At 41.9% G+C, this 19,725-nt stretch overlaps 1 protein-coding gene across 5 annotated transcripts in view; it reads left to right on the forward strand.

Moving 5' to 3' along the window:
• The first annotated feature begins 4,564 nt into the window (after window positions 1–4,564).
• The window catches only part of Gabpb1 (GA binding protein transcription factor subunit beta 1), a 50,923-nt gene continuing 35,762 nt past the window's right edge, over window positions 4,565–19,725 (forward strand). Inside the window, exon 1 of one of the 5 annotated variants that reach the window (XM_038329581.1) lies at window positions 4,565–4,791. The gene's annotated coding sequence lies outside the window, so the exon portion shown is untranslated. Of the gene's footprint in view, window positions 4,792–4,837; window positions 4,853–5,240; window positions 6,500–19,725 lie in introns of those variants that run through there. The other 4 variants (XM_038329578.1, XM_038329577.1, XM_038329579.1 and 1 more) reach the window with 4 other exon arrangements.

Here is a 19,725-nt window from a genome sequence, read left to right on the forward strand (position 1 = left end):
CTGGTCTCCTCTGGTCTCCCCAGGCACCATGCATAAACAGAGACATACATGCAGGCAAAACACCCATATATATAAAATAAAGTTTTAAAAACTGGCAGCTATATAGTTTTGTTTTTATGCAGTTCTCTGGGTCCATATGGAAGAACATGAGATATTCTTTTATTAATAACAGTTGTCATTATAAAGTACAAAAAACTTATATTTAACGTCTTCTGAAAACTTGATCCTTCTCACCCTCTTCACGACAAAAATGCTCTGAAAGGCTGGGGTGTAGCTTGGTTAACAGAGACCCAGTGTGGCATGCACTAGGTCCTAGATTTGATCCCCAGCACCATCATATGTAGTGGTGCATACACATAATCTGCTTGGGAGGTGGGAACTAGAAGATCTGGAATTGAAGGCCATTCTCGGCTACACGATAAGCCCTCCTTAAAAAAGCAAAACGCTGGGTAGTGGTAGCACATGTCTTTAATCCCATTACTTGGGAGGCAGAGGCAGGCAGATCTCTGTGAGTCTGAGGCCAGTCTGGTCTACAGAGTGAGTTCCAGGAAAATCAGAGTTTTTACACAGAGAAAACCTGTCTCAAAAAGCCAAAACCAAAATCAAACCAAAACCAATAACCAAACAGAGAGCTATGTTTATAAAACAAAATTATTAGAAAAGGGGAATAAAAAAAAAAACATGCAACAGCCAGGCGTGGTTGTGCACACCTTTAATCCTAGCACTCAGGAGGCAGAGTTTGAGGCCAACCTGGTCTATAGAGCAAGTCCCAGGACAGCCAGAGAAACCCTGTCACAGAAAAACCAAAAAACCATGCAACAGTACAGCTCTGGAGGGTACATTTATGGATATTAATCTCTATTCCACACTTCTGAATTATTTACTTTCTTTCTTTTTTTTTTTTTTTTTTGGTTTTTCGAGACAGGGTTTCTCTGCAGCTTTAGAGCCTGTCCTGGAACTAGCTCTTGTAGACCAGGCTGGTCTCGAACTCACAGAGATCCGCCTGCCTCTGCCTCCCGAGTGCTGGGATTAAAGGCGTGTGCCACCACCGCCCGACTTATTTACTTTCTTAAATGTCTTGGGTGGTAACAAAGGGAGGGTCTGCAGGTTGGCACTAACTAATGGGTTAAACTTTTGGTGGCATTGTTCTAGAAGAACTAAGTCAAAACAATGGAATGAAACATTGGTTTTAGGAGTCACCAGATGGCCACCTAGTGGCCTCTTTCTAGTCTTAAATATAACGCGGCTCAAACACCACGCTTGGGTCAATGTTTCACAATCCTTTAGCTTAGCATTCAAGGCTTTCTGGCCTAGTCTCAAACTTCCTTTGGTAGTGCTATGGATACTCAGTGCTTTGCTAACGGCTGGCAGGCACTCTACTGCTGAGCTGTATTCTCAGCCTTCAGAACTTTTCTCCCCCCCTCCCCTTTATTGAGACAAGGCCTATCTACATAGTTCTGACAGTCCTGGAACTCACTATGTAGACAAGGCTGGCCTCAAACTCAAAGAGATCTGCCTGCCTCTGCCTCTCATTTTTAGATCTGATTAATCTAGAAATTTATTTTCAAAACTTTAACTTTGTCTTACAGTTAAAATAAGCATGGCTTAATGTCTGGAATCAAGAGGATAGGTAAATCAACTTTTCAAGATTAAATTTTATGAAATTAGGTATTGAGATAAGCTTTAACTATAATTTATACACTAGATTTCAAATAGCAAGAAAAAAGAATGTAAAACATTAAACTATATTTTATATCACATATAATATTGGCATATATTTCAATAAGACTTTAATTTCACATTTTTTATGCAACTACTGCAAAATTATATGTAGCTTATTTCTACCTGATGGTGGCAGCTTAGGCAGTCATACTCAACGCTTAGATCCCACTATTGATTCTTCCTTCTCTCGCTCACTTAACGAACATACAGATTATGTCTAATATCAGCTATGTTTTGCTCCATCTGCTTTCTCCATCTCTATGCCATGCCCATGCTGCACCAAGGCTTTCAATGACTTCATCTTACCAAAGCTGCGAACTTTTCTTTCCTTCGTCCTTTCTTTGTTCCCCTCCACTCCAGTTACATTGACCTCATGTTTGACCTCCCTTTGGATTCCACAAACTGCCCTAACTTCTTCCCAGTCAGGGCCTAGTGCAGACCAAACCTCAGCTGAGACCACTCTGACCGAGTGTCAGGATTCTGTCCGCATTCTCACCCGGAGAACTACTTTATTCAGCTGCCCTTCTATTTTCCTTGTGAAACTACTACAGGACATTATCTCTTGTCTTTGTTTTAAATCCTTAGTCTCTCTTCCCTTCACCAGAAATGGGAGCAGAAGCCATGTTCTTTGTTGCTACTTTTATTTTTTCTAGCACAGAGAATGGTATCAGGTAGAATGGGCGCTCCAATACCTGCTGAATGAATCCAACTTAACTGCTGATTAGACAGGCCCATAGGCTTTACGTGGTCAACAGAGGCTCCACCTTCCCAAGCACACATTCCTCTCCCTTAGTGTCTACTGCCAGTGAACGCATCACCCTCCTTCTGGTACTCCTCTGACACACTTGACAGTCATTTGTGACATCTCTTCCAGACGTTCAAATCCAGTCAAGCAAATTCTCCGAATTCTCAATCAGTTGTGGTTTTCTTCATTTCTACTTGTGACTACCTCAACCCAAGTCATTATTGCCTTCCAAATTACTTTCTCATGCCTTGGACTTTTTTTTTTTTTTTTTTTTTTTTTTTTTTTTTTTTTTTTTTTTTTTTTGCTGAACAGTTACCAAAGAAAAGATATCCATTCATTCACATAACATTTGAGGCTGTCACTAAACCTCCACAGGTACATCACTGGGAATGCTTAAAATGATGTCTTTTTTACTCAGTCTCCCCTGTGCTTGCCTCTTAAACTTTTGTATTATTGTTCCTTTGGCTGGAGGGCCTTCACCATTCCCCTTATTAAAGAGAATTGCTTCTGAAGACCCCTTTGATTCCTCCAGTCCAGGTTAGTGTGTGTTATCTCCCTTGGAAACCACATCAAATTTGGCAACATTTCTGCCATCATAATCACCGATGATGTACACCTGTCTATATCCTATAGCACAACAAAAGCAATATTCTGCAGCAATCATTAAATATTTACTCCAAATGTTATGGAAAGGCGTGACAATCTGAAAAACCTTAACAGCTGGACACATAGACACACACCTTTAATCCCAGCAACTGGGAGGCAGAGGCAGGTGGATCTTTTTGTGTTTGAGCTCAGCCGGGTCTACATTTTGAGTTCCACGACAGCCATAGCGTCAGATAGTGAGACTCTGTCTCATGACAAAAACAAAACACGCAAAACAATAAAATATTAAATCAAAAGAAAAAAAAAGCACCCGACTATGGTCTCCATAGTTTACTTTGCTATGCTCTAGTTAAGTCACACTGACTAGGAACTTTCACCGTATTAGTAAAAGCAAGTGGTGACACAATGATTACGTATTTGAGGACACACCCACCCACCCACCCACACACCCACCCACACACCCCCCCCCACACACCCACACACGAACTACTTGGATCTCATTTAAGCCTTTTTGCTCTTAGGATAAATTGCCGGAAGTGTCTCAAGATATTCCCATTCCTAGACACCAGATGCCAAAAGTTCCACGAGTAGTGGACTTCCCTGTTAAACATACCAAAGTATAGCTTTGGAAATCTCGTGTACGTTAAAATTTATAAGGCTTTTTCTTCACGAATCATCATCTCCCAATAAACTCTTGGTACATTAAAAATGGAACTCAATGCCAGGTGTAGCACAGGCCTTTAATCTCAACAATTCGGAGGCAGAGGCAGGAGGATATCTGTGAGTTCGAGGTCACTCTGGACTACAAACTGAGCTCCAGGTCAGCCAGGGCTGTTACAGAGATTCTATCTAGGAAAAAAAAAATCTTGACATTGCAGACACGGAGAAAAGTGTCACTCTTACAACATTAAAAAAAAAAAAAGCCGCAGAAACATCCTCATCACACACGAGCAGTTTACGCCAGGAGAAGAGGACACACCTTTTGTTCCTGCACTGGCACCTCAACTAACGACTCCGGGTCTACCTTCCTGGACCACTTTAAGGTAAATCCTAGGTTCCTACTCCCCTTCCGCCTGCCGGGAATCTACTACAACACCCCACGAGCAAGTTTAAGCCCCAAGCGTCCCGCAGTCCCTGCGATTCACGTGTCACGCCGGGGAGAAAGGACGCTCAGCACACGCACCCCAGTTCCCACACATCCCGCCCCACGGCGCGGCGTTAACACCCGGCCGCGCACATGGCCTCCGCAGCGCTCACCCCGCTGCCGCGCAGGCGCCGGGCGAGCCGGGACTTGCGGTAGCTCAGTGGATCATTCCGCCGCAGCCTTTGTGTGGCCGAGCGCTAGAAATGGCTTATTTCCTTTCTCTGTGTTTAAAGTCAAAACCAGACCCTTTCGTCCCTTTCTCCCGCCGGAACGGGGCCCGGGGAGGGTGGCGGCAGGCCTGCTCCCGGGGGCAGTGGGGCGGAAACCGGCGCGGGCTGGCCAGGCCTCCACAGGCATGCTGGGAGCTCGTCCGCCGTGTCCCTCCGCGCCGACGGGGACTTTTCGGTGGGGATTTTGGGCGCCGACCAGACGCGGCATTTTCGGAAAATAGCGCCCTGTGCAGCGAAGCGCTCTGTGTGTGGCGGGGCCGCGTCAGCCCTGCCGGCTCCGAGGCGCCGCGGTCCCCGCACCTCCTCCCGCTGCTCCCCCGCCGCCGCTCCCGAAGCTTTTCCAGGTCAGTGCGGGTCTGTGTAGGGCCCTGTTACCACCGGATGTGGAAGTTGATCTCTTCGCTGGTAAAAAATAATTCCACTTCCCCCGGAACCCAGATCATCCCCGCGATTTCCTGTTTATTGCATTAAGGCGCCGGGTTTCCGGGGCTCCCGGCCCCGCTCGTTTGGCGGGGGTCGGCGGGGTCGGCCTGGGTGTCCGCGCCGCCGCCGCCGCGCTTTGTCCGCCCGGCGCTTGGCTTCTGGGAGGGGCGGCAGACATGGTGGCGGCCGCCGCCCCCTCCTCGGCCAGGCGCCGCGGCCTCCCGCGGTCCCCACGGGCCGGGGCTGCGGTGGGGTCGCCATGGCCGTGGGGATCCGGGCCGGTGGGGCGGGCGGCTGGAAAGGCGGCGCGGCCTCCGCCCGCTTCTTTGTCTCAGCGGCCTGAACATCGGGCCGGGCCGGGCCGACGACAAGCGGGAAGGCCGAACCGGGCCGCCCCGCCGCTCTGGGGCCCACGGGGCCGGGGGGCGCTCGGGTCTCGGCGGGAGAGCCGGCCCGGGGCAGGGTAGACGGGAGAGCCCTGGAGGGATGGAGCCTGCCAGTCTCAGTGGTCGAGGCTTTTGCCCCCAGAGACTTGGCCGCCGGAACCCACGCGAGCGGGGGTGCGGGAAAGAAGCCGCGAGTTTTCGTCGGGTCATCTCATGTCTGGGCACAGATCGGTGTTGAGTGTGCTGTTGTGAACCTCTACCACTGTGTTGAAGCCGCGTGCCTAGCTCCAAATGTGCATCTCCGAAATGAAAGCGAAGGATGGCACGGGCCTAATTGCTGTGTTTTCCCTTGAAGCTTTTGCTTTAAGTCCGTTTGGATTGTGTCTAGCAGACACATCTGATTAAAGCAGGGGCGAGACCACAGAACTTCCGAAAGGGAGCTTCATAGCGTGAAAATAGTTTTAAGTTCCTTCAGCAGACACCGGTGTGCTGTCTGTTCAGGCGAGTTACTTTCTGAAGTGTAATTTTTATCTGGACAAAACGCTGGTGTACTTTTCCTTGTGAAGTAGTTGCCATCCCAGAATTTAAAACGCACCGAATTTACTATACGGAAGATACTACCTGATAGAGATTCACCCAGGTTAATTTAACTTTAACTGATAGAATTTGACTCAGCCCTTCAGACTCTATGGCTTTGAATTTTAAGGAAAGTAATAGCTATTATCCCTTTATTCATTTTTCTTTTGTGAAAAGTCAAAAGTTGTTCTATGTGTTAACTCATGATTTAGGCAAGAGCCACTTTGTTCTGCATTTTTGCAAATCTTTTTAGTGCCTAAACAGAAAAGGGGTTCTTGAATCTATTTATGTGGTGATATCACACCACATAACCACTGGGAAACACCGTACATCATGCATTTTTTTTCTTTATCCTGTTTTCGCCATGTAAGTACAATCAGGATACTACTGTACAAGACAGACTTTTAAAAAACATGAATGAGAAGAATGATTCAGTGATTCCTGAATTTTGGGAGAGAGGGCTCTAACTTTTTAAAAGATGGGGATTAAGATACGTAAGCATTACAAAGATTCTAATTTACCGATAGTCTTGAAGTCTCAGGAACATTTGGAACTAGTCCAAGTGACAAGACAGACAATAAAGCGAATTTACATCTACTGTGCTCGTAAAGAAGACCTGTTCATCGGTGTTCTTTTCAACACTGTAGAACTCAGACTTGAGTTGAAGGTGAGACCTTTGCTGAAACAAAGCATAAGTAATATCCATATAATTTGCATATATAAGCCCTTAGCTTTTTTCTGAGTCAGTTTGGGTTTCCTTGGTGTGGGTGATGAATGTGTAAAATTTCAAGATGAGTTGGGCCTACTGGTTTTGGAAGGAAGCTGAGTTTGCAGTGGTTTCTTGTGACCTCTAGTCTGAATGTGTCAGTTGGCCTTTCTCTGCTCTTCATCAACAGGAAGCATCTGGCCATTCTTCATGTACTTGTCAGAAAGTACCAGGTACATTTTCAATGTGTGCTATTCATATTAAAAAAAAAAGATTGGATCCTGGTTAATTTTACTTGATTTTGATTGTTTTCCCCCCTTTCCTGGCATTTTAAAAAACTGTTTAAAGTATCTCATCAGGTAACAGGTAAGGCAAACATTACAAACTCAATATGTCACATAAAATTTTAAGTCAGAAATTCATTTTTGAGGGAGCTGGAGTTTCTTCAAGTTGCCTATGCCAGTAAATGTACTACTGGGGTCTAGCCCTTATTTCACATTGGAGCCTGTGAGCACTTTCTTGAACATCTAGGAACTTGTTTATAGATCACCAACTACAATAATTTGACTCTGTATACGTTATGCAGTGATCAAATTAAGGTCTTTAGCATCTCTGTCTTCTAAACTTGTGTGTGTGTATGTCTGTTGGGACCCTTTCAAGTCTTCTGTCTCATTTATAGAATATATAATTGTCAACTTTTTCATTTGAAGTCAGGCAGCTTTCCAGTGACCCCATGGCTTTACAACTAATAGATATGTTTCTGTAGCATTAATGTCTCAACTCTGGGTCAGTGGTAATTAGCGTTTTATTTTTCTAAAATTAGAATTAGGACCAGTTTGTTTCCTCCGAACATCAGCACTCTATGGTCCTGAAAAGCTTAGTGCATCTCTGTTTGGGCTGCTTATGTTTATGACATTGGAGTAGAGACTTAGGCTGTAAGTAATTTCTCCAAAGATAAATCCTGATTTTATCTTTTTTTTTTTTTTTTTTTTTTTTTTTTTTTTGGTTTTTCGAGACAGGGTTTCTCTGTGGCTTTGGAGCCTGCCCTGGAACTAGCTCTTGTAGACCAGGCTGGTCTCAAACTCACAGAGATCCGCCTGCCTCTGCCTCCCGAGTGCTGGGATTAAAGGCGTGCGCCACCACTGCCCGGCCTGATTTTATCTTGATGTAATAAAGGTTTGAAGAGTACCAGTTGAAGCATTATCGATAAGAAGAAGAACAGTTGCTGAGTCTTCCTGTGTGCCATAGTTGCTTTCTTTGTACAGTAGGGATCATTCTAGCACCTATTGTGGTGGTAGGGATCATTAAATGATTTAGTACATATATAAAGTGGTTTTCAACCATCCTAATGTTGTGACACTTTGAAACAGTTCCTCATGTGCTAACCCCCAACCATAAAATTATTTTTGCTGTTACTTCATAACTGTAATTCTGTTGCTGTTATGAATTGTAATGTAAATGTTTTCTGATGGTCTTAGGCAACCCCTGTCAGGTAGATCCCTGTTTAGGATCGGTCGTCTCCTAAAGGGGTTATGACTCCAGGTTCAGGACCACTGCCTTAGATAGTTAATAGATCAGTAAGTTTTTTTTTAGTTTTTAGGTTTTCTTTTTTCAGAATTTCCATTTAACTTAAATTTGCCCCAAATTCACCATATACTCTAGACTGACCTTGAGATTGCCATAATCCCCTTGCTTCATCCTTTCAGATGCTGAGATTACAGGCATGAGTCACCATGCCCAATCTAGTGTACATAGTTATCATGGGGTCTCAGCTCCACCATTCAGAACCCTTGGAATCAGTAATCTAGGAATTTGTCTGTGTGTGAATCCACATGTTCACACAAATACATATTTCTGTGCATATACGCAAAAATAATAATGTTATGTAACCTTTGGAAGGAGTCCACTACAGTATCCCTTTTCAATTTGCTTATTTGTGTGTGGGTGCAAGAGGCCCATGACACTTGGAGATTACAGATTTGGGAGCCATTTTACTAGGATCAAACTCAGGACTGGCTTGGTGGCAGAGATCTTTGCCCTGGGGCTGGAGAGGTGTCTGGTTGAGAGCACTCGCTGCTTGTTCAGAACATTCAAGTTCAGTTTCCAGCTCCCTTGTCGCATAGCTCACAACTACTTATAATTCCAGTTCTAGGGGATCTGACCCCACTCTTCCAAACACTCATGGGATGTTCCTGTGCATCACACACAGTAAAAAAGGCCCTTTACCTACTGAGCCAACTCAATAGCCACTGTTATTCTCTTTTAAATTAGACACTGTCTTTTAAAATTAGATACTGCAATTTTATTATACAATGCAGTATCTTTTTCTAGAAGAATCTTGAGTGTCTATTAAAGTTAGGTGTTTCAATCTCATTACACTAGAGAGGTAGGCTACTGGTAATCCTGATAGTATATCTAGTAGTGATTCCTTAAAAGAAGTGAGTGGGAGGGGTGCCATGATACTGTTTTCTATCATAACCCCCTCCCATTTGGTAAAGAAGTAGATACTAAGGCCATAAAATTACAGTATTGGACACTATTTAAGGTCAGTTTCTTTCATGCTGTAAACCTATCTGTTGGGTGTGGTGGCACACGCCTTTAATCCAAGAGCTGGGGAGGAAGAGATCTCTTGTTCAAGACCAGACTGGTCTACAGAGTGAGTTCCAGGACAGCCAGGGTTACACAGAGAAACCCTGTCTCAGTCATCCCCGCCTCAAACAAAACAAAACAAAATTATTGGATGTGTAAGCTGCCTTGCTGTATTTCCCTTGTGTCTATAACACTTATATCCAAGCAAGAAACTTTGGTGCATAAATGATTTGAAATTTTTCCTTTATATCCAAAATGGTTTATGTAAAATCTTTGACCTTTACCCATGTGACTGATTATTCTATTTTTTCCATTCATAGGGACCCCCACTGTCTTTCCCTTAATATTGTGGTCTGAATGTGTCCTCCTGAAATTCATTTTGAACTCAATCTTCAAGATGATGGTTTGGGGAGACTAGATGATGAATGTAAAGCCTTTCTGCATGAGATTAGTGCCTTTCAGAAGAGACTACAGACAGCCAGTTTGTGGTGACATCCACCTTTAGCACTCAGCAGGCTGAGGCAGGTGGATCTCTGTGAGTTTGAGGCCAGGCTGGTCTACTTAGTTCCAGAACAGTTAGGGCTACACAGAGAAAACCCTGTCTGCAAAAACAACAACAAAAAAGAATGCTGTTGATCTGTTGACCCATACCACTGTGATCTTGGACTTTGTCCTGTAGGGGTATGAGAGATACACTTCTCTTCTTTGCAAACACCCAGAGAGAGCAATTTGTTTGTGTAGCTCACACTGAGACAGTTTTGTCTAGTGAATTTGGACATTAGTCACTTTCATATTTACTGTGCTTCCCTTTATCAGAACCTCCCACCACTGAAGAAGTCTAATGACTAGGATTTCTTGGCCACTTTAAATTGATGAACAATTTCAATAGTCTCATGCTACTTGGGAATAATTTTGTTAATCTCATGTTTTGTTTTGTTTCTGATTTCTTCTATTCCTTTAACTTAGTTGATACAGTTGACTCCTACCTACTGGAGAAAAATACAGAGTGAGCTTTCGCATTGTTTACCGTCACTATGGTGAATTTCAGATCTACCACTTTATAGACTAAATGAAAGAGGAATCTTGTTTTTTCAGGAATCTAGCTGCCATATTTAACTTTTTCTTTCTGGTTACTCCACTATCTGTAGAGGTTTATTCCCCCTGATTTCAAATGTACATACATAAAATAGGAGAAGAAAATAAACTTCACAGGCTCCAAAGCTACAGAGAAACCATCTCGAAAATCCAAAATAAATAAATAAACAGACTTCAGAATCTCTTCCAGTGTTTGCCTCATTCCTTTATCTCATTACTGTTAAGAGCCCCCCCCCCCTCTGGGAAATGATTTATTTTAGCTCATATTTAAGGGATACAATCCATCATGGCAGGGACATCATGGCAGCAGGAGCTAACCGCAGCTGATCACATCGCATCCAGTCAGGAGCCAGCGTGATGATTGCTAATGCTCATCTTTGATTCACTTTTTCTTATTCAATCCTGGACCTTCTCTCATGGAATGTTTCCATCCATAAATATGGATGGTCATCCCAAGTCCACTATTAACCTAATGGAGATAATTGCTCACAGACATGCCCAGGACCTTGTCTCTTCAGTAGCTGTGGATCCTGTCAAGCTGACAGTTGATACCAAGCATCTGATATACCCATGGAGTTTCCAATTTTAGTCTTCATCATTTCCTTTAACAATCCCATTTTTTTCTAATTTTTTATTACTTTATAAATAATACCATTCAAAATTTCTTTCTTCCCTCCTTCTACTTCCCTACTGTTCCCCCCTCCCCTTTTCCCCCTCCAGTCCTAAGAGAAGGCAGGGTACCCTGCCCTGTGGGAAATTCACGGCCCTCCCCCTTCCATCCAGGCTTAGGAAGATTTGCTTCCAAATAGAACAGGATCCCAAAAAGCCAGTACATGCAGTAGAGACAAATCCTAGTGCTATTCTCAGTCTGCCCCAATTGTCAGCCACATTCAGAGGGTCCAGTTTGATCCCATGCTCATTCAGTCCCAGTCCAATTGGATTTGGTGAGCTCCCATTAGCTCAGGCACAGTGTCTCAGTGGGTGGACCAACCCCTCGTGGTGCTGACTTCCTTGCTCATATTCTCCTCCTGCTCTTCAACTGGACCTTGGGAGCACAGTCCAGTGCTCCGATGTGGGTCTCTGTCTCTATCTCCATCTGTTGCCGGATGAAGGTCTCTGGATCCCCTCAGTCTCTAGGTTCTCTTTATTACTTCCCTAACTTACTGTAATACTGGATATCATATTCAAACTGCTTAAGAGAACTTATTTTTGTCAGTAATAATGGACTTTATCTTGATTATATAATATATATTATATAGATAATATTAAATATAAGTTGCTTGACATTAGGAAATTTTTAGATTAATGGTATGTGAATGAGTGTTTTGGGTGCTGGGAATTGAATCCCTGTCTTCTGCAAGAGCAGGTGCTCTTGATTGCTGAGCCATGACTGTAGCCTCCTGTTGCTTGATTTCATGAAGACACTTAAGCTTTTTTCTCTTATTTAATATCTTATTCTTAGCCCCCTTTGATTACTGTCTTTCTGTTTTGTGATTCTGTTACCAGTGTTGTCATTCCTGCCAATGGTAAGATCATCTGCTCTCTGCTCCCCCTCTTTTTTCTTTTTCTTTTTCAACATAATTGTTTTATGTGCTGCTGGCGTCTGAGAGTGTCAAGGTTCATGGTTTAGTAGAACACTAAAGAACTTCCATCACCTGTAGATTTTTTACTTTCTAGCCTTCTATCAGTTCATAGTTTTCTCCTCCTATCTTGACGTTGTCTATGATACATGCTTTTCCTTTATTATGTCCACCAACCAGTAGTTTTCCTTAGATTCTCCTTCCTTGAATCCATCCTGCCTGTAGCTGCCAGAATAATTTCCCCCAAACTTCCAGATCACATGCTCCTAATCTAACAGCCCAAGGACAGGACTTGGCTTTGTCCTTTGTACTCTCCGCCGTGCTTTCGACCTTTGCATTGAACCTGTGCTGAGTGAATGTTTGAGTAGATCAACCCTTTGAAAACCCTGCAGTAGTCTTCAGTAGTCTGCAGGGTCAAGTCAACTTTCTGGTGCTCAGACATTTTCGTACTACATACTGCTTCTTTGACCTTAATCATGTAACTTCTGTTTCCTTGTTAATGTTTTCCCCCTTTCTTCCCTTTTAAAACTTAGTCAGATGCTTGTCCCATGACAGGCTCTCTTCATCTCTTATAGTAATGAGTAAAACCAAACTTCTGAGTGAGGGATGTAGTAAACAGTTTCTGGTGTTGGGTGGTAATGAGTAGGATAGGAATAAAGGTAGGCAAGGGGAGAGAAGGTGTGGTGTGGCTGCCACTTGAAGTGGTCAGAGAAACCCAATACCTGGGTGTCAGAGGGAACATGTTCTGGATTGAACAAACTTAAGATCCTAAAGCGGGAACATGCTTGGCTTGTTAGAACATTCACTGAGACCTATCTGAACGAATATAACAACAATCAAAATTGTTTTCAAGTTTTTTTTTTTTTAAAAAAAAAAAAACTTTGCTGACCCTCATATATCAAAGGAGGTACTGCGGAACCCATTTTCCATTCCCAGATATCTTACAGTAGCCCACAGTAGGAAGTATTACACACAGTGGTCATGTATACTTCTTATTTTGGTTTTGTGTATATGTGCACAGGTAACTTATATGCTAAGATTTTAAAAGAATAGTGGGTCTAGCTCAGAATAATGAGTCTTGGCTCATGATCTTGAAAATCATTGAAATCTGGTATGGTTTCTATTGCTGTGAAGAAACCATGACCACAGCAGTTCTTAAAAAGGGAAACATTTAATTGGGGCTGACTTACAGAGGTTTAGTCCACTGTTATTGTGGGAAGCATGGCAGCATGCTGGCAGACATTATGCTATAGAGTAGCTGAGAGTTCTGTATCTGGATCTGCAAGCAGCATGAAGAGACAGTGGGCCTAGCTTGAGCTTCTGAGACCTCAAAGCCTACCCCCTTCAACAAGGCCACACTTCAACAAGGTGACATGTCCTAATCCACTCCCTGTGAGCCTGTGGGAACCATTTTCATTCAAACCACCACAGTTTTTATTTTTGTCTGAACTAAGCCTATATATTCTTTTCATAGCTAACAGCACATTTTTCTTTTTCTTTTTTGGTTTTTTCAGACAGGGTTTCTCTGTGTAACAGTTCTTTGACTGTCTGGAATTCACTTCATAGACCAGGTTGGCCTCAAACTCACAGAGATCCACCTGCCTCTGCCTCCTGAGTGCTGGGATTAAGGATGTGTACCACCTTAAGGAATACAGAGATGTGATAATTGGATCACTGCATTGACATGTGGCTTTATACATACATCATTTCTTTGTCTTGGGAATATCCAAGATAGACCCTATTAGTTATTTTTAAGTATTTATTTAATTGTTATAAATGCATTATAAATTCATTCCTTCTTGCCATTGGAACTTTATCCCCAACTATCCTCTCTGTTACTTTCTGCAACCTTCCCAGGGTTTTGCTACCACTATCCTGTATTGATGGTATTTAACTTCTACATGTAACAGTATCTTTCTGTGCTTGAGGTCTTTATTATTTTTCATGGTGAAATACTCCATTTATAGACCACATTTCTTTACTCATCCTTGATGGGCATCTAAGTTGATTCCATGTCTTGACTGTCCTGAATAAATAATGCAGTAAACCGAGTACAGCTATCTCTTTGGCATGCTGATTTGATTTCTTTAGGACATACATCTAGTAGTTGGATTTATTCATCATAGGACAGTTCTCTTTTTAGTTTTTGAGACTTCTCCCGTTGTTACTATTATTTATAACCCTGTCATCAGGGTGTGTTTCTCTTTTAGTCTTGCTAGAACTTAGGTATGTATGTATTATGAATGTATGTATGTATGTATTGAGCATAGCTTTTCTTTTTTTTTTAAAATTTATTTATTATGTATACAGCATTCTTAGTATTCTGTCTGCATGTATACTTGTAGGCCAGAAGAGGGCACCAGATCTCATTACAGATGGTTGTGAGCTACCAGATGGTTGCTGGGAATTGAACTCAGGACCTTTGGAAGGGCGCAGACAGTACTCTTAACCACTGAGCCATCCCTCCAGCCCCGAGAATAGCTTTTCTGGTTAGGTTGAAATGGTCTTCCAGTGTGGTTCTGGTCTTCGGTTTTTGTTTATTTTGAGACAAGCTTTCACTGTCTATCTCTGCCTGGTCTGATACTTGCTTCTTGGAATTGACTGGCCTTCAACTTGGAGATCCACCTGCTTCTGCCTTGTGGGTACTGAAATTAAAGATGTGTGCCACCATGCCCTGTCTTCATTGTTGTTCTGATTAACACTTTCTTTAAAGGTTAGTGGTGCTGAATGATTTTTTTTTCTATATAAGCTTTGATCATTTTCTGTCTTTTTTGGGGTGTGTGTGTGACAAAATCGTGCTGAATTTTATTTTATAACACAGATCTGCACATTGACTATGAATGCTTTTCTAAATGACACTTAGTCTCATACAGTGTCTGACCTTTCTCTGCTAGCATAACCATAAAATATTGAATTCATAAACTCTAGTCAATGTTTTGGTTTAAAAGCTCAATTAGAAAGATAAAAGTAGCTTTAAGGAGTGCATTTGTTATGATGAAAAGTTCTCTTACTGTCTTGAAAATCCAAAAGAAAAAAAGCAGTAAAATAAGGTGGTGATGGTGGCACACGCCTTTAATTCTAGCACTTGGGAGGCAAAGGCAGAGGCAGAGGCAGAGGCAGGTGAATCTCTCTAAGTTTAAGGCCAGCCTGGTCTACAGAGTGAGTTCCAGGACAGCCAAGGCTACACAGAGAAACCATGTCCCAGAGCACACACATGCACACATACGTACACAGAAGAACAAAATAATAGTACTAAATCTTAACAATTGTAGCCTCTCTTTCAGCACTTGCTTTGGCTGTATAACATTGAACTTCTCAGCATTCCTTTTCTTTCCAAACCATACGTTCTGTATTTCTGCTCCACTTGTTCTCTTTCAACTGTAGACCTACATCACTGTTATCAGTATCCATGGCATAGACTCAACTGTAAATGGAGGTGGAGCTTTTTTTTGTCCCCCCCCCCGTCCAGTACCAAATTAACACACAAAAGCTTATATTAGTTGCAGAATGTTTGGCACATAGATCAGGTTTAATATTAACTAGCTCTTCAACTTAAATTAACCCATTTCTATTAATCTACATTTTGCCATGTGGCTTTGTGGCTTTGCCTGTTCTCTAGCACATCTTTTTCCTCTGGCAGTTGGCTTGCATCAGTTCCCGGCTCCATGTTTCTCCTCTCTTTATTTTTAGTTTGGCTTTCCCATCTAGCCTTATTCTGCTTTGCTATAGACCAAAGCAGTTTCTTTATTAACCAGTGAGAGCAGAACTTATTCACAGCATACAGAAGGATTATCCTTCAGCATTTTCCCCTTTCTGTCTAATCATAAAGGAAGATTTTAACTTTAACATAGTAAAATTACATACATCAAAACAGTTATTAAGGTAGAATTACGGTTACAATATTTGTATTTTACAAAATTAGAGAAAATATCCATCCTATCTTGTTGAGTTTAAAGTTTTATATCTAATTTACCCTTTTATCATAACTAAGAAAAGTTATAACTGTGATTATCTAGTCTTCAACTCTATCAAAGACCCCAGAAGGGTGAAATGTTACCCAATGATAGGGACCTCAAGCTGCCTGGACTGCCCGGACAGTTACCCAGAGTTCCTCTGCAATGTTGGGACGTCCAACTCTGACCTACAGACCTAGCATATCTGACAGACTTTCCTGTTAAACAGGGAATTTTGAAGGACTTCCCTACCTAATCTTGGCAAAGCTTGGCAGTCGCCTTTCTTGTGTCCTGCTGGTCCAGTTTGGACAGTAACTGTCAGCAATTGAGGCAAGGGCAGTTTCTTTGCTCACAAGGCTATCTTTTGCCATAAAGAAAATAAATACTATACAGTTTCTTTGATGCCCACCATCTTTTCTGAAGTAGATTGGTGTTGCCAGGAGCAGATGTATCTCACTATCATGAAAAGTTTTAGGTTATTAAATAATTAAATGCCATATTCTTTAGGTCTTTAAAGTGCTTGAGACCATCTATCTAAATATATCTGTGTATGACATTGAAAACATATCTAACATGACTATAAGTTTGACTGTTATAGATGACTATTAAGTTTTTTTTGTTCATTAAGTTTTTTTTTTTTTCAGTTTTTTGAGACAGGGTTTCTTTGTAGCTTTGGAGCCTTCCTGGAACTTGCTTTGTAGACCAGGCTGGCCTCAAACTCACAGAGATCTACCTGCCTCTGCCTCTCAAGTGCTGATATTAAAGGCATATCTTATCACCACCTGGCTTAATCTGTATTTTTAATTATACATTACATTTTTAAGTGAGTTGCATAAATATAATACCTTAAACAAGAGTAGAAATATACATACAGTATAAACACAACTTTTTTAAAGATTTATTTATTTTTTATGTATATAGTATTCTGCCTGCATATATCCCTAGAGGTCATAAGAGGGCATCATATCTCATTGTAGATGGTGTGAGCCACCATGTGGTTGCTGGGAATTGAACTCAGGACCTCTGTAAGCCAGTGCTCTTAACCTCTGAGCCATCTCTCCAGCTGCTCCCCCCCCCATTAACTTTATATTTGAATCAAACCAAAATCCTTACCCATGTAAAGTAATTTAAGATTTTTTTTGGATTAAAGTTAAATTTAATAATCTACCCTTTTCTCCATCATCTCTATATTATATCTCCCTTTCTTCTTTTAGAAAGAGATTGATTATGACTAATAATATTTTGTAATCAAGCCCCTTAAATGAAAACAAATATTTATAACCAATATTTTGGGCATGTGGGCATAGTTTTCTAGACTACTTCCTGCTGTTTGGAGGGGCACTGGTAATCTTTGAGGAACTCTGAGGAAGTCAAGATAATTGCTAAATCTTGGCTGTAGTATTCTGTGAGGTTGGATCATCTCAGTCAGCAGCCTGGAAGCTGTTTTGGATGAAGAACTCTGAGAAAACTGCAACAGAGGCATTTTGAGATGCTGGTTCACCTGGGCAGTTTGTTTTTATTGGTATCTGGTCCTCTTGTTCTGAAAATACAAAGCTTTCAAAAGTAACAAATGTATCTGGATAATAAGTATAGACTGTTCATTGTACATAAGCTCGCTTAAGATAATTTCCTTGTTATGTGTTTGAGCAGATATAATATGCATCTCATATCTTGTAGTTTGGTTTATTTCTTTATGTTTGTAGCCAGGGTTTCCAGAGAGTTTTCCTCAATCACACCTGATTTTTCTTAACTCAGAACGAATCCAGAGCCTCTCATTTCCTGTGGAAATAAAAGCATAATCTCTCTTCCAAAGTAATGTATCTTTTGATTTCCATTTTGAAGTCAAGACATTTTAAAAGTACATAGGTTGTTTTAATCCAGCAACATTTATAATCAAATATCTCTTAGTAGCTTTTGCTCCTTTTTTTCAGAAATAAACAATCTAAAGTCAAACAATTAAAATACACCATAATAACACATAGTATCTAGACTCTATATTTTCCATCTTTTTTTTTTTTTTTTTTTCGAGACAGGGTTTCCATGTAGTTTTTAGAGCCTGTCCTGGAACTAGCTCTTGTAGACCAGGCTGGTCTCGAACTCAGAGATCCGCCTGCCTCTGCCTCCCGAGTGCTGGGATTAAAGGCGTGCGCCACCACCGCCCGGCTATATTTTCCATCTTTATGTGGCTTTTTATAAGCATTATTTTTACTGTTTCTTTAAAGACTTTTGAAAACTAATTTCTTTCTGTGACTTTCTATACCCATTTTCCTTTTTTTTCTTAAGCCTGTGCCACATTCAGATGCCTTTTTGTCTGAATCTGTTCTTATTGTGTATCCCTAACCTTTTCTGCCTGTATGAGCAAAACCCCTAAGTCTGCCACGCAGAGCTGTGCTCTCAAGCTCTCAGGCAGTGGCTGAGAAGCCTCCTTACTGCGGCCCAGGAACCTTCCATGCAGCGATTGGCTGCTAGCTCCATCTCACGGGCAGTTGTGTGGAGATGCGTCTCTGTACCATGGCTGGCATGAGAGACTAGGAAGCCTTATTCTGCCTTGCTATAGGCCAAAAGCAGCAGCTTCTTTATTAACCAGTGAGAGCAAAACATATTCACAGTGTACAGAAGGATTATCCTGCAGCATAACATTGTGCAGTCTTGATGTAGGCCTACATTATCATTACATTACTTACATCACCGTTACCAGTGTCCATGGCACAGACTCAACATTGTGCAGTCTTGTTTTCTCTGCCAAAAAATTTGTTCATTACTTTTTTCTAAAATTTTTTTTTTTGTTTTTTGAGACAGGGTTTCTCTGTAGCTTTGGAGCCTATCCTGGCCTAGAACTCACAGAGATCCAGCTGCCTCTGCCTCCCAAGTGCTGGGATTAAAGGCGTGCACCACCACTGCCCTACCTAGTTCATTACTGTTTAATTTTAGCCTGAGGCAGCTTCTTAGGACATGAGGGAAAAAAAGGACATATTTTTTTTTTCTGTAAATATCTCATAAATGTCCTCTAGCAGAGTTGCTAATCTTGTTTTCCTTCGAAACCTCTTACTGGACTTACAGAGCCTGCAATGCTCTCAGAACTACTGTCTTCCAGGCTTTTGTGAGAATGGCCCTTTAAACTTTGATTACAGTGTTCAACTGCTTTTCTGGTCCAAAGTTCTAGAGTCTTCCACCTTCCTCATTCATGTTCTGTCTCACCTCATCTGCCCCACCCCTCGCAGTACACACGTGCACACCCAGACACTCCTATCTGCTGTCAGTATCGTGTTTTTATCACATACTTCTCAGCTCCTCCTTCCTCTTTTGCATTGTGCTCGCCTGGGGAATCATCTATAAAATCTTTAAGTCAACACAAGTTCTGGATGTAGACATATTTGGGGACTATTATTCAGCCTATATTTTGTAATACATATTTTTATAGAGTATGACTGTGAAAAACTTAACTATTTTTGCTTTTCTCTGAGAACCAGCCTTTTTAAATATTTTACTTAGCCTTCTTATATCTATCATCATGCTTCCCAGACGCTGACTGGAGTCTTACGGGCCTGTGTTGGAGGCCTCCTTCCTGGAACCTCTGTGTGATGGTTCCAGTCTAGATGTGCTTTCATGTCTGTCAGTGTTCCTTTGAGGTCATCAAGCTTTTGAATGCTTTCCATTGCATTTATTTTGGGTCCTTATTTCCCAAGCCATCTATTCATTCTGACTTACTCTGCTTTGGTTAGAACAGATATTCTCATGATTTTTATGAAAAGGGAAACTATTGGCTCTGCATTTTGGATTTTTGAGACAAGGTCTTGTTATGTAGCACTGAATGACTTCAAGTTTGCTGTGTAGCCCAGATAGGCTTTGAACTCATGCTGAATTCCTCCCCCACCTCCCCCCCCCCCCCGCCCCTCGTCCCCAGGCCCATTCCTCAGCTGACTACTTTGTCTACCTCAAAATGGCTAACTGGGGTTGGGGGATGGGAGAT

This window comes from Arvicola amphibius, chromosome 5, assembly GCF_903992535.2.
Source record: "Arvicola amphibius chromosome 5, mArvAmp1.2, whole genome shotgun sequence".
Taxonomy (NCBI): domain Eukaryota; kingdom Metazoa; phylum Chordata; class Mammalia; order Rodentia; family Cricetidae; genus Arvicola; species Arvicola amphibius.